Source organism: Musa acuminata, chromosome BXJ1-8 (genome assembly GCF_036884655.1).
Source record: "Musa acuminata AAA Group cultivar baxijiao chromosome BXJ1-8, Cavendish_Baxijiao_AAA, whole genome shotgun sequence".
In the NCBI taxonomy this organism is placed as follows: domain Eukaryota; kingdom Viridiplantae; phylum Streptophyta; class Magnoliopsida; order Zingiberales; family Musaceae; genus Musa; species Musa acuminata.
This window is the reverse complement of record NC_088334.1, coordinates 39415857-39438648: the sequence shown is the minus strand read 5'-3', so window position 1 is coordinate 39438648 and position 22792 is coordinate 39415857. Positions and strand designations below refer to the sequence as shown.

The 22792-nt window shown below is 53.0% G+C and overlaps 17 non-coding genes and 18 pseudogenes across 17 annotated transcripts; all 35 read right to left on the bottom strand.

Moving 5' to 3' along the window:
* Window positions 1-215: 215 nt before the first annotated feature.
* Window positions 216-334, bottom strand: LOC135592031 (5S ribosomal RNA). The gene has a single exon (XR_010478796.1). It is a non-coding gene; the product is annotated as a 5S ribosomal RNA (ribosomal RNA).
* Window positions 335-878: 544 nt separating this feature from the next.
* On the bottom strand, window positions 879-997 carry LOC135590938 (5S ribosomal RNA). Its single transcript, XR_010478341.1, has one exon. It is a non-coding gene; the product is annotated as a 5S ribosomal RNA (ribosomal RNA).
* Window positions 998-1541: 544 nt separating this feature from the next.
* On the bottom strand, window positions 1542-1652 carry LOC135591025 (5S ribosomal RNA; annotated as a pseudogene).
* A 544-nt stretch (window positions 1653-2196) lies between these two features.
* LOC135591148 (5S ribosomal RNA) lies at window positions 2197-2307 on the bottom strand (annotated as a pseudogene).
* Window positions 2308-2851: 544 nt separating this feature from the next.
* Window positions 2852-2970, bottom strand: LOC135590400 (5S ribosomal RNA). Its single transcript, XR_010477808.1, has one exon. It is a non-coding gene; the product is annotated as a 5S ribosomal RNA (ribosomal RNA).
* Window positions 2971-3514: 544 nt separating this feature from the next.
* On the bottom strand, window positions 3515-3625 carry LOC135591147 (5S ribosomal RNA; annotated as a pseudogene).
* Window positions 3626-4168: 543 nt separating this feature from the next.
* On the bottom strand, window positions 4169-4287 carry LOC135589488 (5S ribosomal RNA). Its single transcript, XR_010476896.1, has one exon. It is a non-coding gene; the product is annotated as a 5S ribosomal RNA (ribosomal RNA).
* A 544-nt stretch (window positions 4288-4831) lies between these two features.
* LOC135591483 (5S ribosomal RNA) lies at window positions 4832-4942 on the bottom strand (annotated as a pseudogene).
* A 544-nt stretch (window positions 4943-5486) lies between these two features.
* LOC135592008 (5S ribosomal RNA) lies at window positions 5487-5605 on the bottom strand. The gene has a single exon (XR_010478773.1). It is a non-coding gene; the product is annotated as a 5S ribosomal RNA (ribosomal RNA).
* A 544-nt stretch (window positions 5606-6149) lies between these two features.
* LOC135591010 (5S ribosomal RNA) lies at window positions 6150-6260 on the bottom strand (annotated as a pseudogene).
* A 544-nt stretch (window positions 6261-6804) lies between these two features.
* LOC135589571 (5S ribosomal RNA) lies at window positions 6805-6923 on the bottom strand. The gene has a single exon (XR_010476978.1). It is a non-coding gene; the product is annotated as a 5S ribosomal RNA (ribosomal RNA).
* A 544-nt stretch (window positions 6924-7467) lies between these two features.
* On the bottom strand, window positions 7468-7578 carry LOC135591427 (5S ribosomal RNA; annotated as a pseudogene).
* Window positions 7579-8122: 544 nt separating this feature from the next.
* Window positions 8123-8241, bottom strand: LOC135589814 (5S ribosomal RNA). Its single transcript, XR_010477220.1, has one exon. It is a non-coding gene; the product is annotated as a 5S ribosomal RNA (ribosomal RNA).
* A 544-nt stretch (window positions 8242-8785) lies between these two features.
* On the bottom strand, window positions 8786-8896 carry LOC135591481 (5S ribosomal RNA; annotated as a pseudogene).
* A 544-nt stretch (window positions 8897-9440) lies between these two features.
* LOC135592007 (5S ribosomal RNA) lies at window positions 9441-9559 on the bottom strand. The gene has a single exon (XR_010478772.1). It is a non-coding gene; the product is annotated as a 5S ribosomal RNA (ribosomal RNA).
* A 544-nt stretch (window positions 9560-10103) lies between these two features.
* Window positions 10104-10214, bottom strand: LOC135591009 (5S ribosomal RNA; annotated as a pseudogene).
* Window positions 10215-10758: 544 nt separating this feature from the next.
* LOC135589957 (5S ribosomal RNA) lies at window positions 10759-10877 on the bottom strand. Its single transcript, XR_010477363.1, has one exon. It is a non-coding gene; the product is annotated as a 5S ribosomal RNA (ribosomal RNA).
* Window positions 10878-11421: 544 nt separating this feature from the next.
* Window positions 11422-11532, bottom strand: LOC135591480 (5S ribosomal RNA; annotated as a pseudogene).
* A 544-nt stretch (window positions 11533-12076) lies between these two features.
* LOC135590018 (5S ribosomal RNA) lies at window positions 12077-12195 on the bottom strand. Its single transcript, XR_010477425.1, has one exon. It is a non-coding gene; the product is annotated as a 5S ribosomal RNA (ribosomal RNA).
* A 544-nt stretch (window positions 12196-12739) lies between these two features.
* Window positions 12740-12850, bottom strand: LOC135591008 (5S ribosomal RNA; annotated as a pseudogene).
* A 544-nt stretch (window positions 12851-13394) lies between these two features.
* On the bottom strand, window positions 13395-13513 carry LOC135589582 (5S ribosomal RNA). The gene has a single exon (XR_010476988.1). It is a non-coding gene; the product is annotated as a 5S ribosomal RNA (ribosomal RNA).
* A 544-nt stretch (window positions 13514-14057) lies between these two features.
* On the bottom strand, window positions 14058-14168 carry LOC135591479 (5S ribosomal RNA; annotated as a pseudogene).
* Window positions 14169-14712: 544 nt separating this feature from the next.
* On the bottom strand, window positions 14713-14831 carry LOC135590017 (5S ribosomal RNA). The gene has a single exon (XR_010477424.1). It is a non-coding gene; the product is annotated as a 5S ribosomal RNA (ribosomal RNA).
* Window positions 14832-15375: 544 nt separating this feature from the next.
* On the bottom strand, window positions 15376-15486 carry LOC135591007 (5S ribosomal RNA; annotated as a pseudogene).
* A 544-nt stretch (window positions 15487-16030) lies between these two features.
* LOC135589581 (5S ribosomal RNA) lies at window positions 16031-16149 on the bottom strand. The gene has a single exon (XR_010476987.1). It is a non-coding gene; the product is annotated as a 5S ribosomal RNA (ribosomal RNA).
* A 544-nt stretch (window positions 16150-16693) lies between these two features.
* LOC135591478 (5S ribosomal RNA) lies at window positions 16694-16804 on the bottom strand (annotated as a pseudogene).
* A 544-nt stretch (window positions 16805-17348) lies between these two features.
* LOC135590016 (5S ribosomal RNA) lies at window positions 17349-17467 on the bottom strand. The gene has a single exon (XR_010477423.1). It is a non-coding gene; the product is annotated as a 5S ribosomal RNA (ribosomal RNA).
* Window positions 17468-18011: 544 nt separating this feature from the next.
* On the bottom strand, window positions 18012-18122 carry LOC135591005 (5S ribosomal RNA; annotated as a pseudogene).
* Window positions 18123-18666: 544 nt separating this feature from the next.
* On the bottom strand, window positions 18667-18785 carry LOC135590015 (5S ribosomal RNA). Its single transcript, XR_010477422.1, has one exon. It is a non-coding gene; the product is annotated as a 5S ribosomal RNA (ribosomal RNA).
* Window positions 18786-19329: 544 nt separating this feature from the next.
* On the bottom strand, window positions 19330-19440 carry LOC135591004 (5S ribosomal RNA; annotated as a pseudogene).
* A 544-nt stretch (window positions 19441-19984) lies between these two features.
* Window positions 19985-20103, bottom strand: LOC135589579 (5S ribosomal RNA). The gene has a single exon (XR_010476986.1). It is a non-coding gene; the product is annotated as a 5S ribosomal RNA (ribosomal RNA).
* A 544-nt stretch (window positions 20104-20647) lies between these two features.
* On the bottom strand, window positions 20648-20758 carry LOC135591003 (5S ribosomal RNA; annotated as a pseudogene).
* Window positions 20759-21302: 544 nt separating this feature from the next.
* LOC135591001 (5S ribosomal RNA) lies at window positions 21303-21413 on the bottom strand (annotated as a pseudogene).
* Window positions 21414-21957: 544 nt separating this feature from the next.
* LOC135589570 (5S ribosomal RNA) lies at window positions 21958-22076 on the bottom strand. Its single transcript, XR_010476977.1, has one exon. It is a non-coding gene; the product is annotated as a 5S ribosomal RNA (ribosomal RNA).
* Window positions 22077-22620: 544 nt separating this feature from the next.
* On the bottom strand, window positions 22621-22731 carry LOC135591477 (5S ribosomal RNA; annotated as a pseudogene).
* Between the last annotated feature and the right edge of the window lie 61 nt (window positions 22732-22792).

The following is a 22792-nucleotide window of genomic DNA, read 5'->3' as shown; positions in this document are numbered from 1 at the left end:
GGGAGTGCAACACGAGGACTTCCCAGGGGGTCACCCATCCTAGAACCATGTCTGGTCATTGTATGTTTTATGAAGAAATTTTTAGATGATGATTTCATTATTCTCCTGCTATATATATGTTAATGATATATTTATTGTTGGCCATAATGCTGGAAAAATTGAAAAGCTTAAAAGAGAGATTTAAGTAAGTCTTTTGGCCGCTCGGGGCCCAAAAAGGAGTGCAACACGAGGACTTCCCAAGGGGTCACCCATCCTAGTACTACTCTCGCCCAAGCAGGCTTAACTTCGGAGTTCTGATGGGATCCGGTGCTTTAGTGCTGGTATGATCGCACTCGTTTTGTGTGCGTCGTCCCTCGCCTTTGTGCACGTCGCGGACGGCACATCGACGACCGAAGCCCCGAAACCTCTCGAACGATCTCGGAATCGCCATTGTCGGATCCCTCCGATGCCCACGAGGCCGACCGCGTACCGGACACGGCAAGCGCGCGCCGAAACCATCGGGACTTTCTCGAACGAACTCGGAATCGCTATTGCGGCCCCATTCCGGAAAGCTCTCTCCGAGCCCCACGAGACTGACGGCGTAGCGGTCACGACAAATTCCGAGGCCCAAAACCATCGCCTCGGAGGTCGACGGGAGAGGTTTTGGCCGCTCGGGGCGCAAAAAGGAGTGCAACACGAGGACTTCCCAGGGGGTCACCCATCCTAGAACCATGTCTGGTCATTGTATGTTTTATGAAGAAATTTTTAGATGATGATTTCATTATTCTCCTGCTATATATATGTTAATGACATATTTATTGTTGGCCATAATGCTGGAAAAATTGAAAAGCTTAAAAGAGAGTTTTAAGTAAGTCTTTTGGCCGCTCGGGGCGCAAAAAGGAGTGCGACACGATGACATCCCAGGGGGTCACCCATCCTAGTACTACTCTCGCACAAGCACGCTTAACTTCGAAGTTCGGATGGGATCCGGTGCTTTAGTGCTGGTATGATCGCACATGTTTTATGTGCGTCGTCCCTCGCCTTTGTGCACGTCGCGGACAGCGCATCGACGACCGGAGCCCCGAAACCTCTCGAACGATCTCGGAATCGCCATTGTCGGATCCCTCCGATGCCCACGAGGCCGACCGCGTACCGGACACGGCAAGCGCGCGCCGAAACCATCGGGACTTTCTCGAACGAACTCGGAATCGCTATTGCGGCCCCATTCCGGAAAGCTCTCTCCGAGCCCCACGAGACTGACAGCGTAGCGGTCACGGCAAATTCCGAGGCCCAAAACCATCACCTCGGTGGTCGACGGTAGAGGTCTTGGCCGCTCGGGGCGCAAAAAGGAGTGCAACACGAGGACTTCCCAGGGGGTCACCCATCCTAGAACCATGTCTGGTCATTTTATGTTTTATGAAGAAATTTTTAGATGATGATTTCATTATTCTCCTGCTATATATATGTTAATTACATATTTATTATTGGCCATAATGCTGGAAAAATTGAAAAGCTTAAAAGAGAGTTTTAAGTAAGTCTTTTGGCCGCTCGGGGCGCAAAAAGGAGTGCAACACGAGAACTTCCCAGGGGGTCACCCATCCTAGTACTACTCTCGCCCAAGCAGGCTTAACTTCGGAGTTCTGATGGGATCCGGTGCTGGTATGATCGCACTCGTTTTTTGTGCGTCGTCCCTCGCCTTTGTGCACGTCGCGGACGGCGCATCGACGAACGGAGCCCCGAAAACTCTCGAACGATCTCGGAATCGCCATTGTCGGATCCCTCCGATGCCCACGAGGCCGACCGCGTACCGGACACGGCAAGCGCGCGCCGAAACCATCGGGACTTTCTCGAACGAACTCGGAATCGCTATTGCGGCCCCATTCCGGAAAGCTCTCTCCGAGCCCCACGAGACTGACTGCGTAGCGGTCACGGCAAATTCCGAGGCCCAAAACCATCGCCTCGGAGGTCGACAGGAGAGGTTTTGGCCGCTCGGGGCGCAAAAAGGAGTGCAACACGAGGACTTCCCAGGGGGTCACCCATCCTAGAACCATGTCTGGTCATTGTATGTTTTATGAAGAAATTTTTAGATGATGATTTCATTATTCTCCTGCTATATATATGTTAATGACATATTTATTGTTGGCCAGAATGCTAGAAAAATTGAAAAGCTTAAAAGAGAGTTTTAAGTAAGTCTTTTGGCCGCTCGGGGCCCAAAAAGGAGTGCAACACGAGGACTTCCCAGGGGGTCACCCATCCTAGTACTACTCTCGCCCAAGCACGCTTAACTTCGGAGTTCTGATGGGATCCGGTGCTGGTATGATCGCACTCGTTTTTTGTGCGTCGTCCCTCGCCTTTGTGCACGTCGCGGACGGCGCATCGACGACCGGAGCCCCGAAACCTCTCGAACGATCTCGGAATCGCCATTGTCGGATCCCTCCGATGCCCACGAGGCCGACCGCGTACCGGACACGGCAAGCGCGCGCCGAAACCATCGGGACTTTCTCGAACGAACTCGGAATCGCTATTGCGGCCCCATTCCGGAAAGCTCTCTCCGAGCCCCACGAGACTGACTGCGTAGCGGTCACTGCAAATTCCGAGGCCCAAAACCATCGCCTCGGAGGTCGACGGGAGAGGTTTTGGCCGCGCGGGGCGCAAAAAGTAGTGCAACACGAGGACTTCCCAGGGGGTCACCCATCCTAGAACCATGTCTGGTCATTGTATGTTTTATGAAGAAATTTTTAGATGATGATTTCATTATTCTCCTGCTATATATATGTTAATGACATATTTATTGTTGGCCATAATGCTGGAAAAATTGAAAAGCTTAAAAGAGAGTTTTAAGTAAGTCTTTTGGCCGCTCGTGGCGCAAAAAGGAGTGCAACACGAGGACTTCCCAGGGGGTCACCCATCCTAGTACTACTCTCGCCCAAGCAGGCTTAACTTCGGAGTTCTGATGGTATCCGGTGCTTTAGTTCTGGTATGATCGCACTCGTTTTGTGTGCGTCGTCCCTCGCCTTTGTGCACGTCGCGGACGGCGCATCGACGACCGGAGCCCCGAAACCTCTCGAATGATATCGGAATCGCCATTGTCGGATCTCTCCGATGCCCACGAGGCCGACCGCGTACCGGACACGGCAAGCGCGCGCCGAAACCATCGGGACTTTCTCGAACGAACTCGGAATCGCTATTGTGGCCCCATTCCGGAAAGCTCTCTCCGAGCCCCACGAGACTGACTGCGTAGCGGTCACGACAAATTCCAAGGCCCAAAACCATCGCCTCGGAGGTCGACAGGAGAGGTTTTGGCCGCTCGGGGCGCAAAAAGGAGTGCAACACGAGGACTTCCCAGGGGGTCACCCATCCTAGAACCATGTCTGGTCATTGTATGTTTTATGAAGAAATTTTTAGATGATGATTTCATTATTCTCCTGCTATATATATGTTAATGACATATTTATTGTTGGCCAGAATGCTAGAAAAATTGAAAAGCTTAAAAGAGAGTTTTAAGTAAGTCTTTTGGCCGCTCGGGGCCCAAAAAGGAGTGCAACACGAGGACTTCCCAGGGGGTCACCCATCCTAGTACTACTCTCGCCCAAGCACGCTTAACTTCGGAGTTCTGATGGGATCCGGTGCTGGTATGATCGCACTCGTTTTTTGTGCGTCGTCCCTCGCCTTTGTGCACGTCGCGGACGGCGCATCGACGACCGGAGCCCCGAAACCTCTCGAACGATCTCGGAATCGCCATTGTCGGATCCCTCCGATGCCCACGAGGCCGACCGCGTACCGGACACGGCAAGCGCGCGCCGAAACCATCGGGACTTTCTCGAACGAACTCGGAATCGCTATTGCGGCCCCATTCCGGAAAGCTCTCTCCGAGCCCCACGAGACTGACTGAGTAGCGGTCACTGCAAATTCCGAGGCCCAAAACCATCGCCTCGGAGGTCGACGGGAGAGGTTTTGGCCGCGCGGGGCGCAAAAAGTAGTGCAACACGAGGACTTCCCAGGGGGTCACCATCCTAGAACCATGTCTGGTCATTGTATGTTTTATGTAGAAATTTTTAGATGATGATTTCATTATTCTCCTGCTATATATATGTTAATGACATATTTATTGTTGGCCATAATGCTGGAAAAATTGAAAAGCTTAAAAGAGAGTTTTAAGTAAGTCTTTTGGCCGCTCGTGGCGCAAAAAGGAGTGCAACACGAGGACTTCCCAGGGGGTCACCCATCCTAGTACTACTCTCGCCCAAGCAAGCTTAACTTCGGAGTTCTGATGGGATCCGGTGCTTTAGTTCTGGTATGATCGCACTCGTTTTGTGTGCGTCGTCCCTCGCCTTTGTGCACGTCGCGGACGGCGCATCGACGACCGGAGCCCCGAAACCTCTCGAATGATCTCGGAATCGCCATTGTCGGATCCCTCCGATGCCCACGAGGCCGACCGCATACCGGACACGGCAAGCGCGCGCCGAAACCATCGGGACTTTCTCGAACGAACTCGGAATCGCTATTGCGGCCCCATTCCGGAAAGCTGTCTCCGAGCCCCACGAGACTGACTGCGTAGCGGTCACGGCAAATTCCGAGGCCCAAAACCATCGCCTCGGAGGTCGACAGGAGAGGTTTTGGCCGCTCGGGGCGCAAAAAGGAGTGCAACACGAGGACTTCCCAGGGGGTCACCCATCCTAGAACCATGTCTGGTCATTGTATGTTTTATGAAGAAATTTTTAGATGATGATTTCATTATTCTCCTGCTATATATATGTTAATGACATATTTATTGTTGGCCAGAATGCTAGAAAAATTGAAAAGCTTAAAAGAGAGTTTTAAGTAAGTCTTTTGGCCGCTCGGGGCCCAAAAAGGAGTGCAACACGAGGACTTCCCAGGGGGTCACCCATCCTAGTACTACTCTCGCCCAAGCACGCTTAACTTCGGAGTTCTGATGGGATCTGGTGCTGGTATGATCGCACTCGTTTTTTGTGCGTCGTTCCTCGCCTTTGTGCACGTCGCGGACGGCGCATCGACGACCGGAGCCCCGAAACCTCTCGAACGATCTCGGAATCGCCATTGTCGGATCCCTCCGATGCCCACGAGGCCGACCGCGTACCGGACACGGCAAGCGCGCGCCGAAACCATCGGGACTTTCTCGAACGAACTCGGAATCGCTATTGCGGCCCCATTCCGGAAAGCTCTCTCCGAGCCCCACGAGGCTGACTGCGTAGCGGTCACGGCAAATTCCGAGGCCCAAAACCATCGCCTCGGAGGTCGACGGGAGAGGTTTTGGCCGCTCGGGGCGCAAAAAGTAGTGCAACACGAGGACTTCCCAGGGGGTCACCCATCCTAGAACCATGTCTGGTCATTGTATGTTTTATGAAGAAATTTTTAGATGATGATTTCATTATTCTCCTGCTATATATATGTTAATGACATATTTATTGTTGGCCATAATGCTGGAAAAATTGAAAAGCTTAAAAGAGAGTTTTAAGTAAGTCTTTTGGCCGCTCGTGGCGCAAAAAAGAGTGCAACACGAGGACTTCCCAGGGGGTCACCCATCCTAGTACTACTCTCGCCCAAGCAGGCTTAACTTCGGAGTTCTGATGGGATCCGGTGCTTTAGTGCTGGTATGATCGCACTCGTTTTGTGTGCGTCGTCCCTCGCCTTTGTGCACGTCGCGGACGGCGCATCGACGACCGGAGCCCCGAAACCTCTCGAACGATCTCGGAATCGCCATTGTCGGATCCCTCCGATGCCCACGAGGCCGACCGCGTACCGGACACGGCAAGCGCGCGCCGAAACCATCGGGACTTTCTCGAACGAACTCGGAATCGCTATTGCGGCCCCATTCCGGAAAGCTCTCTCCGAGCCCCACGAGACTGACTGCGTAGCGGTCACGGCAAATTCCGAGGCCCAAAACCATCGCCTCGGAGGTCGACGGGAGAGGTTTTGGCCGCTCGGGGCGCAAAAAGGAGTGCAACACGAGGACTTCCCAGGGGGTCACCCATCCTAGAACCATGTCTGGTCATTGTATGTTTTATGAAGAAATTTTTAGATGATGATTTCATTATTCTCCTGCTATATATATGTTAATGACATATTTATTGTTGGCCATAATGCTGGAAAAATTGAAAAGCTTAAAATAGAGTTTTAAGTAAGTCTTTTGGCCGCTCGGGGCGCAAAAAGGAGTGCGACACGAGGACTTCCCAGGGGGTCACCCATCCTAGTACTACTCTCGCCCAAGCACGCTTAACTTCGGAGTTCTGATGGGATCCGGTGCTGGTATGATCGCACTCGTTTTTTGTGCGTCGTCCCTCGCCTTTGTGCACGTCGCGGACGGCGCATCGACGACCGGAGCCCCGAAACCTCTCGAACGATCTCGGAATCGCCATTGTCGGATCCCTCCGATGCCCACGAGGCCGACCGCGTACCGGACACGGCAAGCGCGCGCCGAAACCATCGGGACTTTCTCGAACGAACTCGGAATCGCTATTGCGGCCCCATTCCGGAAAGCTCTCTCCGAGCCCCACGAGACTGACTGCGTAGCGGTCACGGCAAATTCCGAGGCCCAAAACCATCGCCTCGGAGGTCGACGGGAGAGGTTTTGGCCGCGCGGGGCGCAAAAAGTAGTGCAACACGAGGACTTCCCAGGGGGTCACCCATCCTAGAACCATGTCTGGTCATTGTATGTTTTATGAAGAAATTTTTAGATGATGATTTCATTATTCTCCTGCTATATATATGTTAATGACATATTTATTGTTGGCCATAATGCTGGAAAAATTGAAAAGCTTAAAAGAGAGTTTTAAGTAAGTCTTTTGGCCGCTCGTGGCGCAAAAAGGAGTGCAACACGAGGACTTCCCAGGGGGTCACCCATCCTAGTACTACTCTCGCCCAAGCAGGCTTAACTTCGGAGTTCTGATGGGATCCGGTGCTTTAGTTCTGGTATGATCGCACTCGTTTTGTGTGCGTCGTCCCTCGCCTTTGTGCACGTCGCGGACGGCGCATCGACGACCGGAGCCCCGAAACCTCTCGAATGATCTCGGAATCGCCATTGTCGGATCCCTCCGATGCCCACGAGGCCGACCGCGTACCGGACACGGCAAGCGCGCGCCGAAACCATCGGGACTTTCTCGAACGAACTCGGAATCGCTATTGCGGCCCCATTCCGGAAAGCTGTCTCCGAGCCCCACGAGACTGACTGCGTAGCGGTCACGGCAAATTCCGAGGCCCAAAACCATCGCCTCGGAGGTCGACAGGAGAGGTTTTGGCCGCTCGGGGCGCAAAAAGGAGTGCAACACGAGGACTTCCCAGGGGGTCACCCATCCTAGAACCATGTCTGGTCATTGTATGTTTTATGAAGAAATTTTTAGATGATGATTTCATTATTCTCCTGCTATATATATGTTAATGACATATTTATTGTTGGCCAGAATGCTAGAAAAATTGAAAAGCTTAAAAGAGAGTTTTAAGTAAGTCTTTTGGCCGCTCGGGGCCCAAAAAGGAGTGCAACACGAGAACTTCCCAGGGGGTCACCCATCCTAGTACTACTCTCGCCCAAGCACGCTTAACTTCGGAGTTCTGATGGGATCTGGTGCTGGTATGATCGCACTCGTTTTTTGTGCGTCGTCCCTCGCCTTTGTGCACGTCGCGGACGGCGCATCGACGACCGGAGCCCCGAAACCTCTCGAATGATCTCGGAATCGCCATTGTCGGATCCCTCCGATGCCCACGAGGCCGACCGCGTACCGGACACGGCAAGCGCGCGCCGAAACCATCGGGACTTTCTCGAACGAACTCGGAATCGCTATTGCGGCCCCATTCCGGAAAGCTGTCTCCGAGCCCCACGAGACTGACTGCGTAGCGGTCACGGCAAATTCCGAGGCCCAAAACCATCGCCTCGGAGGTCGACAGGAGAGGTTTTGGCCGCTCGGGGCGCAAAAAGGAGTGCAACACGAGGACTTCCCAGGGGGTCACCCATCCTAGAACCATGTCTGGTCATTGTATGTTTTATGAAGAAATTTTTAGATGATGATTTCATTATTCTCCTGCTATATATATGTTAATGACATATTTATTGTTGGCCATAATGCTGGAAAAATTGAAAAGCTTAAAAGAGAGTTTTAAGTAAGTCTTTTGGCCGCTCGTGGCGCAAAAAGGAGTGCAACACGAGGACTTCCCAGGGGGTCACCCATCCTAGTACAACTCTCGCCCAAGCAAGCTTAACTTCGGAGTTCTGATGGGATCCGGTGCTTTAGTTCTGGTATGATCGCACTCATTTTGTGTGCGTCGTCCCTCGCCTTTGTGCACGTCGCGGACGGCGCATCGACGACCGGAGCCCCGAAACCTCTCGAATGATCTCGGAATCGCCATTGTCGGATCCCTCCGATGCCCACGAGGCCGACCGCATACCGGACACGGCAAGCGCGCGCCGAAACCATCGGGACTTTCTCGAACGAACTCGGAATCGCTATTGCGGCCCCATTCCGGAAAGCTATCTCCGAGCCCCACGAGACTGACTGCGTAGCGGTCACGGCAAATTCCGAGGCCCAAAACCATCGCCTCGGAGGTCGACAGGAGAGGTTTTGGCCGCTCGGGGCGCAAAAAGGAGTGCAACACGAGGACTTCCCAGGGGGTCACCCATCCTAGAACCATGTCTGGTCATTGTATGTTTTATGAAGAAATTTTTAGATGATGATTTCATTATTCTCCTGCTATATATATGTTAATGACATATTTATTGTTGGCCAGAATGCTAGAAAAATTGAAAAGCTTAAAAGAGAGTTTTAAGTAAGTCTTTTGGCCGCTCGGGGCCCAAAAAGGAGTGCAACACGAGGACTTCCCAGGGGGTCACCCATCCTAGTACTACTCTCGCCCAAGCACGCTTAACTTCGGAGTTCTGATGGGATCTGGTGCTGGTATGATCGCACTCGTTTTTTGTGCGTCGTCCCTCGCCTTTGTGCACGTCGCGGACGGCGCATCGACGACCGGAGCCCCGAAACCTCTCGAACGATCTCGGAATCGCCATTGTCGGATCCCTCCGATGCCCACGAGGCCGACCGCGTACCGGACACGGCAAGCGCGCGCCGAAACCATCGGGACTTTCTCGAACGAACTCGGAATCGCTATTGCGGCCCCATTCCGGAAAGCTCTCTCCGAGCCCCACGAGGCTGACTGCGTAGCGGTCACGGCAAATTCCGTGGCCCAAAACCATCGCCTCGGAGGTCGACGGGAGAGGTTTTGGCCGCTCGGGGCGCAAAAAGTAGTGCAACACGAGGACTTCCCAGGGGGTCACCCATCCTAGAACCATGTCTGGTCATTGTATGTTTTATGAAGAAATTTTTAGATGATGATTTCATTATTCTCCTGCTATATATATGTTAATGACATATTTATTGTTGGCCATAATGCTGGAAAAATTGAAAAGCTTAAAAGAGAGTTTTAAGTAAGTCTTTTGGCCGCTCGTGGCGCAAAAAAGAGTGCAACACGAGGACTTCCCAGGGGGTCACCCATCCTAGTACTACTCTCGCCCAAGCAGGCTTAACTTCGGAGTTCTGATGGGATCCGGTGCTTTAGTGCTGGTATGATCGCACTCGTTTTGTGTGCATCGTCCCTCGCCTTTGTGCACGTCGCGGACGGCGCATCGACGACCGGAGCCCCGAAACCTCTCGAACGATCTCGGAATCGCCATTGTCGGATCCCTCCGATGCCCACGAGGCCGACCGCGTACCGGACACGGCAAGCGCGCGCCGAAACCATCGGGACTTTCTCGAACGAACTCGGAATCGCTATTGCGGCCCCATTCCGGAAAGCTCTCTCCGAGCCCCACGAGACTGACTGCGTAGCGGTCACGGCAAATTCCGAGGCCCAAAACCATCGCCTCGGAGGTCGACGGGAGAGGTTTTGGCCGCTCGGGGCGCAAAAAGGAGTGCAACACGAGGACTTCCCAGGGGGTCACCCATCCTAGAACCATGTCTGGTCATTGTATGTTTTATGAAGAAATTTTTAGATGATGATTTCATTATTCTCCTGCTATATATATGTTAATGACATATTTATTGTTGGCCATAATGCTGGAAAAATTGAAAAGCTTAAAAGAGAGTTTTAAGTAAGTCTTTTGGCCGCTCGGGGCGCAAAAAGGAGTGCGACACGAGGACTTCCCAGGGGGTCACCCATCCTAGTACTACTCTCGCCCAAGCACGCTTAACTTCGGAGTTCTGATGGGATCCGGTGCTGGTATGATCGCACTCGTTTTTTGTGCGTCGTCCCTCGCCTTTGTGCACGTCGCGGACGGCGCATCGACGACCGGAGCCCCGAAACCTCTCGAACGATCTCGGAATCGCCATTGTCGGATCCCTCCGATGCCCACGAGGCCGACCGCGTACCGGACACGGCAAGCGCGCGCCGAAACCATCGGGACTTTCTCGAACGAACTCGGAATCGCTATTGCGGCCCCATTCCGGAAAGCTCTCTCCGAGCCCCACGAGACTGACTGCGTAGCGGTCACGGCAAATTCCGAGGCCCAAAACCATCGCCTCGGAGGTCGACGGGAGAGGTTTTGGCCGCGCGGGGCGCAAAAAGTAGTGCAACACGAGGACTTCCCAGGGGGTCACCCATCCTAGAACCATGTCTGGTCATTGTATGTTTTATGAAGAAATTTTTAGATGATGATTTCATTATTCTCCTGCTATATATATGTTAATGACATATTTATTGTTGGCCATAATGCTGGAAAAATTGAAAAGCTTAAAAGAGAGTTTTAAGTAAGTCTTTTGGCCGCTCGTGGCGCAAAAAGGAGTGCAACACGAGGACTTCCCAGGGGGTCACCCATCCTAGTACTACTCTCGCCCAAGCAGGCTTAACTTCGGAGTTCTGATGGGATCCGGTGCTTTAGTTCTGGTATGATCGCAATCGTTTTGTGTGCGTCGTCCCTCGCCTTTGTGCACGTCGCGGACGGCGCATCGACGACCGGAGCCCCGAAACCTCTCGAATGATCTCGGAATCGCCATTGTCGGATCCCTCCGATGCCCACGAGGCCGACCGCGTACCGGACACGGCAAGCGCGCGCCGAAACCATCGGGACTTTCTCGAACGAACTCGGAATCGCTATTGCGGCCCCATTCCGGAAAGCTGTCTCCGAGCCCCACGAGACTGACTGCGTAGCGGTCACGGCAAATTCCGAGGCCCAAAACCATCGCCTCGGAGGTCGACAGGAGAGGTTTTGGCCGCTCGGGGCGCAAAAAGGAGTGCAACACGAGGACTTCCCAGGGGGTCACCCATCCTAGAACCATGTCTGGTCATTGTATGTTTTATGAAGAAATTTTTAGATGATGATTTCATTATTCTCCTGCTATATATATGTTAATGACATATTTATTGTTGGCCAGAATGCTAGAAAAATTGAAAAGCTTAAAAGAGAGTTTTAAGTAAGTCTTTTGGCCGCTCGGGGCCCAAAAAGGAGTGCAACACGAGGACTTCCCAGGGGGTCACCCATCCTAGTACTACTCTCGCCCAAGCACGCTTAACTTCGGAGTTCTGATGGGATCTGGTGCTGGTATGATCGCACTCGTTTTTTGTGCGTCGTCCCTCGCCTTTGTGCACGTCGCGGACGGTGCATCGACGACCGGAGCCCCGAAACCTCTCGAACGATCTCGGAATCGCCATTGTCGGATCCCTCCGATGCCCACGAGGCCGACCGCGTACCGGACACAGCAAGCGCGCGCCGAAACCATCGGGACTTTCTCGAACGAACTCGGAATCGCTATTGCGGCCCCATTCCGGAAAGCTCTCTCCGAGCCCCACGAGACTGACTGCGTAGCGGTCACGGCAAATTCCGAGGCCCAAAACCATCGCCTCGGAGGTCGACGGGAGAGGTTTTGGCCGCTCGGGGCGCAAAAAGTAGTGCAACACGAGGACTTCCCAGGGGGTCACCCATCCTAGAACCATGTCTGGTCATTGTATGTTTTATGAAGAAATTTTTAGATGATGATTTCATTATTCTCCTGCTATATATATGTTAATGACATATTTATTGTTGGCCATAATGCTGGAAAAATTGAAAAGCTTAAAAGAGAGTTTTAAGTAAGTCTTTTGGCCGCTCGTGGCGCAAAAAAGAGTGCAACACGAGGACTTCCCAGGGGGTCACCCATCCTAGTACTACTCTCGCCCAAGCAGCCTTAACTTCGAAGTTCTGATGGGATCCGGTGCTTTAGTGCTGGTATGATCGCACTAGTTTTGTGTGCGTCGTCCCTCTCCTTTGTGCACGTCGCGGACGGCGCATCGACGACCGGAGCCCCGAAACCTCTCGAACGATCTCGGAATCGCCATTGTCGGATCCCTCCGATGCCCACGAGGCCGACCGCGTACCGGACACGGCAAGCGCGCGCCGAAACCATCGGGACTTTCTCGAACGAACTCGGAATCGCTATTGCGGCCCCATTCCGGAAAGCTCTCTCCGAGCCCCACGAGACTGACTGCGTAGCGGTCACGGCAAATTCCGAGGCCCAAAACCATCGCCTTGGAGGTCGACGGGAGAGGTTTTGGCCGCTCGGGGCGCAAAAAGGAGTGCAACACGAGGACTTCCCAGGGGGTCACCCATCCTAGAACCATGTCTGGTCATTGTATGTTTTATGAAGAAATTTTTAGATGATGATTTCATTATTCTCCTGCTATATATATGTTAATGACATATTTATTGTTGGCCATAATGCTGGAAAAATTGAAAAGCTTAAAAGAGAGTTTTAAGTAAGTCTTTTGGCCGCTCGGGGCGCAAAAAGGAGTGCGACACGAGGACTTCCCAGGGGGTCACCCATCCTAGTACTACTCTCGCCCAAGCACGCTTAACTTCGGAGTTCTGATGGGATCCGGTGCTGGTATGATCGCACTCGTTTTTTGTGCGTCGTCCCTCGCCTTTGTGCACGTCGCGGACGGCGCATCGACGACCGGAGCCCCGAAACCTCTCGAACGATCTCGGAATCGCCATTGTCGGATCCCTCCGATGCCCACGAGGCCGACCGCGTACCGGACACGGCAAGCGCGCGCCGAAACCATCGGGACTTTCTCGAACGAACTCGGAATCGCTATTGCGGCCCCATTCCGGAAAGCTCTCTCCGAGCCCCACGAGACTGACTGCGTAGCGGTCACGGCAAATTCCGAGGCCCAAAACCATCGCCTCGGAGGTCGACGGGAGAGGTTTTGGCCGCGCGGGGCGCAAAAAGTAGTGCAACACGAGGACTTCCCAGGGGGTCACCCATCCTAGAACCATGTCTGGTCATTGTATGTTTTATGAAGAAATTTTTAGATGATGATTTCATTATTCTCCTGCTATATATATGTTAATGACATATTTATTGTTGGCCATAATGCTGGAAAAATTGAAAAGCTTAAAAGAGAGTTTTAAGTAAGTCTTTTGGCCGCTCGTGGCGCAAAAAGGAGTGCAACACGAGGACTTCCCAGGGGGTCACCCATCCTAGTACTACTCTCGCCCAAGCAGGCTTAACTTCGGAGTTCTGATGGGATCCGGTGCTTCAGTTCTGGTATGATCGCACTCGTTTTGTGTGCGTCGTCCCTCGCCTTTGTGCACGTCGCGGACGGCGCATCGACGACCGGAGCCCCGAAACCTCTCGAATGATCTCGGAATCGCCATTGTCGGATCCCTCCGATGCCCACGAGGCCGAACGCGTACCGGACACGGCAAGCGCGCGCCGAAACCATCGGGACTTTCTCGAACGAACTCGGAATCGCTATTGCGGCCCCATTCCGGAAAGCTGTCTCCGAGCCCCACGAGACTGACTGCGTAGCGGTCACGGCAAATTCCGAGGCCCAAAACCATCGCCTCGGAGGTCGACAGGAGAGGTTTTGGCCGCTCGGGGCGCAAAAAGGAGTGCAACACGAGGACTTCCCAGGGGGTCACCCATCCTAGAACCATGTCTGGTCATTGTATGTTTTATGAAGAAATTTTTAGATGATGATTTCATTATTCTCCTGCTATATATATGTTAATGACATATTTATTGTTGGCCAGAATGCTAGAAAAATTGAAAAGCTTAAAAGAGAGTTTTAAGTAAGTCTTTTGGCCGCTCGGGGCCCAAAAAGGAGTGCAACACGAGGACTTCCCAGGGGGTCACCCATCCTAGTACTACTCTCGCCCAAGCACGCTTAACTTCGGAGTTCTGATGGGATCTGGTGCTGGTATGATCGCACTCGTTTTTTGTGCGTCGTCCCTCGCCTTTGTGCACGTCGCGGACGGTGCATCGACGACCGGAGCCCCGAAACCTCTCGAACGATCTCGGAATCGCCATTGTCGGATCCCTCCGATGCCCACGAGGCCGACCGCGTACCGGACACAGCAAGCGCGCGCCGAAACCATCGGGACTTTCTCGAACGAACTCGGAATCGCTATTGCGGCCCCATTCCGGAAAGCTCTCTCCGAGCCCCACGAGACTGACTGCGTAGCGGTCACGGCAAATTCCGAGGCCCAAAACCATCGCCTCGGAGGTCGACGGGAGAGGTTTTGGCCGCTCGGGGCGCAAAAAGTAGTGCAACACGAGGACTTCCCAGGGGGTCACCCATCCTAGAACCATGTCTGGTCATTGTATGTTTTATGAAGAAATTTTTAGATGATGATTTCATTATTCTCCTGCTATATATATGTTAATGACATATTTATTGTTGGCCATAATGCTGGAAAAATTGAAAAGCTTAAAAGAGAGTTTTAAGTAAGTCTTTTGGCCGCTCGTGGCGAAAAAAAGAGTGCAACACGAGGACTTCCCAGGGGGTCACCCATCCTAGTACTACTCTCGCCCAAGCAGCCTTAACTTCGAAGTTCTGATGGGATCCGGTGCTTTAGTGCTGGTATGATCGCACTAGTTTTGTGTGCGTCGTCCCTCTCCATTGTGCACGTCGCGGACGGCGCATCGACGACCGGAGCCCCGAAACCTCTCGAACGATCTCGGAATCGCCATTGTCGGATCCCTCCGATGCCCACGAGGCCGACCGCGTACCGGACACGGCAAGCGCGCGCCGAAACCATCGGGACTTTCTCGAACGAACTCGGAATCGCTATTGCGGCCCCATTCCGGAAAGCTCTCTCCGAGCCCCACGAGACTGACTGCGTAGCGGTCACGGCAAATTCCGAGGCCCAAAACCATCGCCTCGGAGGTCGACGGGAGAGGTTTTGGCCGCTCGGGGCGCAAAAAGGAGTGCAACACGAGGACTTCCCAGGGGGTCACCCATCCTAGAACCATGTCTGGTCATTGTATGTTTTATGAAGAAATTTTTAGATGATGATTTCATTATTCTCCTGCTATATATATGTTAATGACATATTTATTGTTGGCCATAATGCTGGAAAAATTGAAAAGCTTAAAAGAGAGTTTTAAGTAAGTCTTTTGGCCGCTCGGGGCGCAAAAAGGAGTGCGACACGAGGACTTCCCAGGGGGTCACCCATCCTAGTACTACTCTCGCCCAAGCACGCTTAACTTCGGAGTTCTGATGGGATCCGGTGCTGGTATGATCGCACTCGTTTTTTGTGCGTCGTCCCTCGCCTTTGTGCACGTCGCGGACGGCGCATCGACGACCGGAGCCCCGAAACCTCTCGAACGATCTCGGAATCGCCATTGTCGGATCCCTCCGATGCCCACGAGGCCGACCGCGTACCGGACACGGCAAGCGCGCGCCGAAACCATCGGGACTTTCTCGAACGAACTCGGAATCGCTATTGCGGCCCCATTCCGGAAAGCTCTCTCCGAGCCCCACGAGACTGACTGCGTAGCGGTCACGGCAAATTCCGAGGCCCAAAACCATCGCCTCGGAGGTCGACGGGAGAGGTTTTGGCCGCGCGGGGCGCAAAAAGTAGTGCAACACGAGGACTTCCCAGGGGGTCACCCATCCTAGAACCATGTCTGGTCATTGTATGTTTTATGAAGAAATTTTTAGATGATGATTTCATTATTCTCCTGCTATATATATGTTAATGACATATTTATTGTTGGCCATAATGCTGGAAAAATTGAAAAGCTTAAAAGAGAGTTTTAAGTAAGTCTTTTGGCCGCTCGTGGCGCAAAAAGGAGTGCAACACGAGGACTTCCCAGGGGGTCACCCATCCTAGTACTACTCTCGCCCAAGCAGGCTTAACTTCGGAGTTCTGATGGGATCCGGTGCTTCAGTTCTGGTATGATCGCACTCGTTTTGTGTGCGTCGTCCCTCGCCTTTGTGCACGTCGCGGACGGCGCATCGACGACCGGAGCCCCGAAACCTCTCGAATGATCTCGGAATCGCCATTGTCGGATCCCTCCGATGCCCACGAGGCCGACCGCGTACCGGACACGGCAAGCGCGCGCCGAAACCATCGGGACTTTCTCGAACGAACTCGGAATCGCTATTGCGGCCCCATTCCGGAAAGCTGTCTCCGAGCCCCACGAGACTGACTGCGTAGCGGTCACGGCAAATTCCGAGGCCCAAAACCATCGCCTCGGAGGTCGACAGGAGAGGTTTTGGCCGCTCGGGGCGCAAAAAGGAGTGCAACACGAGGACTTCCCAGGGGGTCACCCATCCTAGAACCATGTCTGGTCATTGTATGTTTTATGAAGAAATTTTTAGATGATGATTTCATTATTCTCCTGCTATATATATGTTAATGACATATTTATTGTTGGCCAGAATGCTAGAAAAATTGAAAAGCTTAAAAGAGAGTTTTAAGTAAGTCTTTTGGCCGCTCGGGGCCCAAAAAGGAGTGCAACACGAGGACTTCCCAGGGGGTCACCCATCCTAGTACTACTCTCGCCCAAGCACGCTTAACTTCGGAGTTCTGATGGGATCTGGTGCTGGTATGATCGCACTCGTTTTTTGTGCGTCGTCCCTCGCCTTTGTGCACGTCGCGGACGGTGCATCGACGACCGGAGCCCCGAAACCTCTCGAACGATCTCGGAATCGCCATTGTCGGATCCCTCCGATGCCCACGAGGCCGACCGCGTACCGGACACAGCAAGCGCGCGCCGAAACCATCGGGACTTTCTCGAACGAACTCGGAATCGCTATTGCGGCCCCATTCCGGAAAGCTCTCTCCGAGCCCCACGAGACTGACTGCGTAGCGGTCACGGCAAATTCCGAGGCCCAAAACCATCGCCTCGGAGGTCGACGGGAGAGGTTTTGGCCGCTCGGGGCGCAAAAAGTAGTGCAACACGAGGACTTCCCAGGGGGTCACCCATCCTAGAACCATGTCTGGTCATTGTATGTTTTATGAAGAAATTTTTAGATGATGATTTCATTATTCTCCTGCTATATATATGTTAATGACATATTTATTGTTGGCCATAATGCTGGAAAAATTGAAAAGCTTAAAAGAGAGTTTTAAGTAAGTCTTTTGGCCGCTCGTGGCGCAAAAAAGAGTGCAACACGAGGACTTCCCAGGGGGTCACCCATCCTAGTACTACTCTCGCCCAAGCAGCCTTAACTTCGAAGTTCTGATGGGATCCGGTGCTTTAGTGCTGGTATGATCGCACTAGTTTTGTGTGCGTCGTCCCTCTCCTTTGTGCACGTCGCGGACGGCGCATCGACGACCGGAGCCCCGAAACCTCTCGAACGATCTCGGAATCGCCATTGTCGGATCCCTCCGATGCCCACGAGGCCGACCGCGTACCGGACACGGCAAGCGCGCGCCGAAACCATCGGGACTTTCTCGAACGAACTCGGAATCGCTATTGCGGCCCCATTCCGGAAAGCTCTCTCCGAGCCCCACGAGACTGACTGCGTAGCGGTCACGGCAAATTCCGAGGCCCAAAACCATCGCCTCGGAGGTCGACGGGAGAGGTTTTGGCCGCTCGGGGCGCAAAAAGGAGTGCAACACGAGGACTTCCCAGGGGGTCACCCATCCTAGAACCATGTCTGGTCATTGTATGTTTTATGAAGAAATTTTTAGATGATGATTTCATTATTCTCCTGCTATATATATGTTAATGACATATTTATTGTTGGCCATAATGCTGGAAAAATTGAAAAGCTTAAAAGAGAGTTTTAAGTAAGTCTTTTGGCCGCTCGGGGCGCAAAAAGGAGTGCGACACGAGGACTTCCCAGGGGGTCACCCATCCTAGTACTACTCTCGCCCAAGCACGCTTAACTTCGGAGTTCTGATGGGATCCGGTGCTGGTATGATCGCACTCGTTTTTTGTGCGTCGTCCCTCGCCTTTGTGCACGTCGCGGACGGCGCATCGACGACCGGAGCCCCGAAACCTCTCGAACGATCTCGGAATCGCCATTGTCGGATCCCTCCGATGCCCACGAGGCCGACCGCGTACCGGACACGGCAAGCGCGCGCCGAAACCATCGGGACTTTCTCGAACGAACTCGGAATCGCTATTGCGGCCCCATTCCGGAAAGCTCTCTCCGAGCCCCACGAGACTGACTGCGTAGCGGTCACGGCAAATTCCGAGGCCCAAAACCATCGCCTCGGAGGTCGACGGGAGAGGTTTTGGCCGCGCGGGGCGCAAAAAGTAGTGCAACACGAGGACTTCCCAGGGGGTCACCCATCCTAGAACCATGTCTGGTCATTGTATGTTTTATGAAGAAATTTTTAGATGATGATTTCATTATTCTCCTGCTATATATATGTTAATGACATATTTATTGTTGGCCATAATGCTGGAAAAATTGAAAAGCTTAAAAGAGAGTTTTAAGTAAGTCTTTTGGCCGCTCGTGGCGCAAAAAAGAGTGCAACACGAGGACTTCCCAGGGGGTCACCCATCCTAGTACTACTCTCGCCCAAGCAGCCTTAACTTCGAAGTTCTGATGGGATCCGGTGCTTTAGTGCTGGTATGATCGCACTAGTTTTGTGTGCGTCGTCCCTCTCCTTTGTGCACGTCGCGGACGGCGCATCGACGACCGGAGCCCCGAAACCTCTCGAACGATCTCGGAATCGCCATTGTCGGATCCCTCCGATGCCCACGAGGCCGACCGCGTACCGGACACGGCAAGCGCGCGCCGAAACCATCGGGACTTTCTCGAACGAACTCGGAATCGCTATTGCGGCCCCATTCCGGAAAGCTCTCTCCGAGCCCCACGAGACTGACTGCGTAGCGGTCACGGCAAATTCCGAGGCCCAAAACCATCGCCTCGGAGGTCGACGGGAGAGGTTTTGGCCGCTCGGGGCGCAAAAAGGAGTGCAACACGAGGACTTCCCAGGGGGTCACCCATCCTAGAACCATGTCTGGTCATTGTATGTTTTATGAAGAAATTTTTAGATGATGATTTCATTATTCTCCTGCTATATATATGTTAATGACATATTTATTGTTGGCCATAATGCTGGAAAAATTGAAAAGCTTAAAAGAGAGTTTTAAGTAAGTCTTTTGGCCGCTCGGGGCGCAAAAAGGAGTGCGACACGAGGACTTCCCAGGGGGTCACCCATCCTAGTACTACTCTCGCCCAAGCACGCTTAACTTCGGAGTTCTGATGGGATCCGGTGCTGGTATGATCGCACTCGTTTTTTGTGCGTCGTCCCTCGCCTTTGTGCACGTCGCGGACGGCGCATCGACGACCGGAGCCCCGAAACCTCTCGAACGATCTCGGAATCGCCATTGTCGGATCCCTCCGATGCCCACGAGGCCGACCGCGTACCGGACACGGCAAGCGCGCGCCGAAACCATCGGGACTTTCTCGAACGAACTCGGAATCGCTATTGCGGCCCCATTCCGGAAAGCTCTCTCCGAGCCCCACGAGACTGACTGCGTAGCGGTCACGGCAAATTCCGAGGCCCAAAACCATCGCCTCGGAGGTCGACGGGAGAGGTTTTGGCCGCGCGGGGCGCAAAAAGTAGTGCAACACGAGGACTTCCCAGGGGGTCACCCATCCTAGAACCATGTCTGGTCATTGTATGTTTTATGAAGAAATTTTTAGATGATGATTTCATTATTCTCCTGCTATATATATGTTAATGACATATTTATTGTTGGCCATAATGCTGGAAAAATTGAAAAGCTTAAAAGAGAGTTTTAAGTAAGTCTTTTGGCCGCTCGTGGCGCAAAAAGGAGTGCAACACGAGGACTTCCCAGGGGGTCACCCATCCTAGTACTACTCTCGCCCAAGCAGGCTTAACTTCGGAGTTCTGATGGGATCCGGTGCTTCAGTTCTGGTATGATCGCACTCATTTTGTGTGCGTCGTCCCTCGCCTTTGTGCACGTCGCGGACGGCGCATCGACGACCGGAGCCCCGAAACCTCTCGAATGATCTCGGAATCGCCATTGTCGGATCCCTCCGATGCCCACGAGGCCGACCGCGTACCGGACACGGCAAGCGCGCGCCGAAACCATCGGGACTTTCTCGAACGAACTCGGAATCGCTATTGCGGCCCCATTCCGGAAAGCTCTCTCCGAGCCCCACGAGACTGACTGCGTAGCGGTCACGGCAAATTCCGAGGCCCAAAACCATAGCCTCGGAGGTCGACAGGAGAGGTTTTGGCCGCTCGGGGCGCAAAAAGGAGTGCAACACGAGGACTTCCCAGGGGGTCACCCATCCTAGAACCATGTCTGGTCATTGTATGTTTTATGAAGAAATTTTTAGATGATGATTTCATTATTCTCCTGCTATATATATGTTAATGACATATTTATTGTTGGCCAGAATGCTAGAAAAATTGAAAAGCTTAAAAGAGAGTTTTAAGTAAGTCTTTTGGCCGCTCGGGGCGCAAAAAGGAGTGCGACACGAGGACTTCCCAGGGGGTCACCCATCCTAGTACTACTCTCGCCCAAGCACGCTTAACTTCGGAGTTCTGATGGGATCCGGTGCTGGTATGATCGCACTCGTTTTTTGTGCGTCGTCCCTCGCCTTTGTGCACGTCGCGGACGGCGCATCGACGACCGGAGCCCCGAAACCTCTCGAACGATCTCGGAATCGCCATTGTCGGATCCCTCCGATGCCCACGAGGCCGACCGCGTACCGGACACGGCAAGCGCGCGCCGAAACCATCGGGACTTTCTCGAACGAACTCGGAATCGCTATTGCGGCCCCATTCCGGAAAGCTCTCTCCGAGCCCCACGAGACTGACTGCGTAGCGGTCACGGCAAATTCCGAGGCCCAAAACCATCGCCTCGGAGGTCGACGGGAGAGGTTTTGGCCGCTCGGGGCGCAAAAAGGAGTGCAACACGAGGACTTCCCAGGGGGTCACCCATCCTAGAACCATGTCTGGTCATTGTATGTTTTATGAAGAAATTTTTAGATGATGATTTCATTATTCTCCTGCTATATATATGTTAATGACATATTTATTGTTGGCCATAATGCTGGAAAAATTGAAAAGCTTAAAAGAGAGTTTTAAGTAAGTCTTTTGGCCGCTCGGGGCGCAAAAAGGAGTGCGACACGAGGACTTCCCAGGGGGTCACCCATCCTAGTACTACTCTCGCCCAAGCACGCTTAACTTCGGAGTTCTGATGGGATCCGGTGCTGGTATGATCGCACTCGTTTTTTGTGCGTCGTCCCTCGCCTTTGTGCACGTCGCGGACGGCGCATCGACGACCGGAGCCCCGAAACCTCTCGAACGATCTCGGAATCGCCATTGTCGGATCCCTCCGATGCCCACGAGGCCGACCGCGTACCGGACACGGCAAGCGCGCGCCGAAACCATCGGGACTTTCTCGAACGAACTCGGAATCGCTATTGCGGCCCCATTCCGGAAAGCTCTCTCCGAGCCCCACGAGACTGACTGCGTAGCGGTCACGGCAAATTCCGAGGCCCAAAACCATCGCCTCGGAGGTCGACGGGAGAGGTTTTGGCCGCGCGGGGCGCAAAAAGTAGTGCAACACGAGGACTTCCCAGGGGGTCACCCATCCTAGAACCATGTCTGGTCATTGTATGTTTTATGAAGAAATTTTTAGATGATGATTTCATTATTCTCCTGCTATATATATGTTAATGACATATTTATTGTTGGCCATAATGCTGGAAAAATTGAAAAGCTTAAAAGAGAGTTTTAAGTAAGTCTTTTGGCCGCTCGTGGCGCAAAAAGGAGTGCAACACGAGGACTTCCCAGGGGGTCACCCATCCTAGTACTACTCTCGCCCAAGCAGGCTTAACTTCGGAGTTCTGATGGGATCCGGTGCTTTAGTTCTGGTATGATCGCACTCGTTTTGTGTGCGTCGTCCCTCGCCTTTGTGCACGTCGCGGACGGCGCATCGACGACCGGAGCCCCGAAACCTCTCGAATGATCTCGGAATCGCCATTGTCGGATCCCTCCGATGCCCACGAGGCCGACCGCGTACCGGACACGGCAAGCGCGCGCCGAAACCATCGGGACTTTCTCGAACGAACTCGGAATCGCTATTGCGGCCCCATTCCGGAAAGCTGTCTCCGAGCCCCACGAGACTGACTGCGTAGCGGTCACGGCAAATTCCGAGGCCCAAAACCATCGCCTCGGAGGTCGACAGGAGAGGTTTTGGCCGCTCGGGGCGCAAAAAGGAGTGCAACACGAGGACTTCCCAGGGGGTCACCCATCCTAGAACCATGTCTGGTCATTGTATGTTTTATGAAGAAATTTTTAGATGATGATTTCATTATTCTCCTGCTATATATATGTTAATGACATATTTATTGTTGGCCAGAATGCTAGAAAAATTGAAAAGCTTAAAAGAGAGTTTTAAGTAAGTCTTTTGGCCGCTCGGGGCCCAAAAAGGAGTGCAACACGAGGACTTCCCAGGGGGTCACCCATCCTAGTACTACTCTCGCCCAAGCACGCTTAACTTCGGAGTTCTGATGGGATCTGGTGCTGGTATGATCGCACTCGTTTTTTGTGCGTCGTCCCTCGCCTTTGTGCACGTCGCGGACGGCGCATCGACGACCGGAG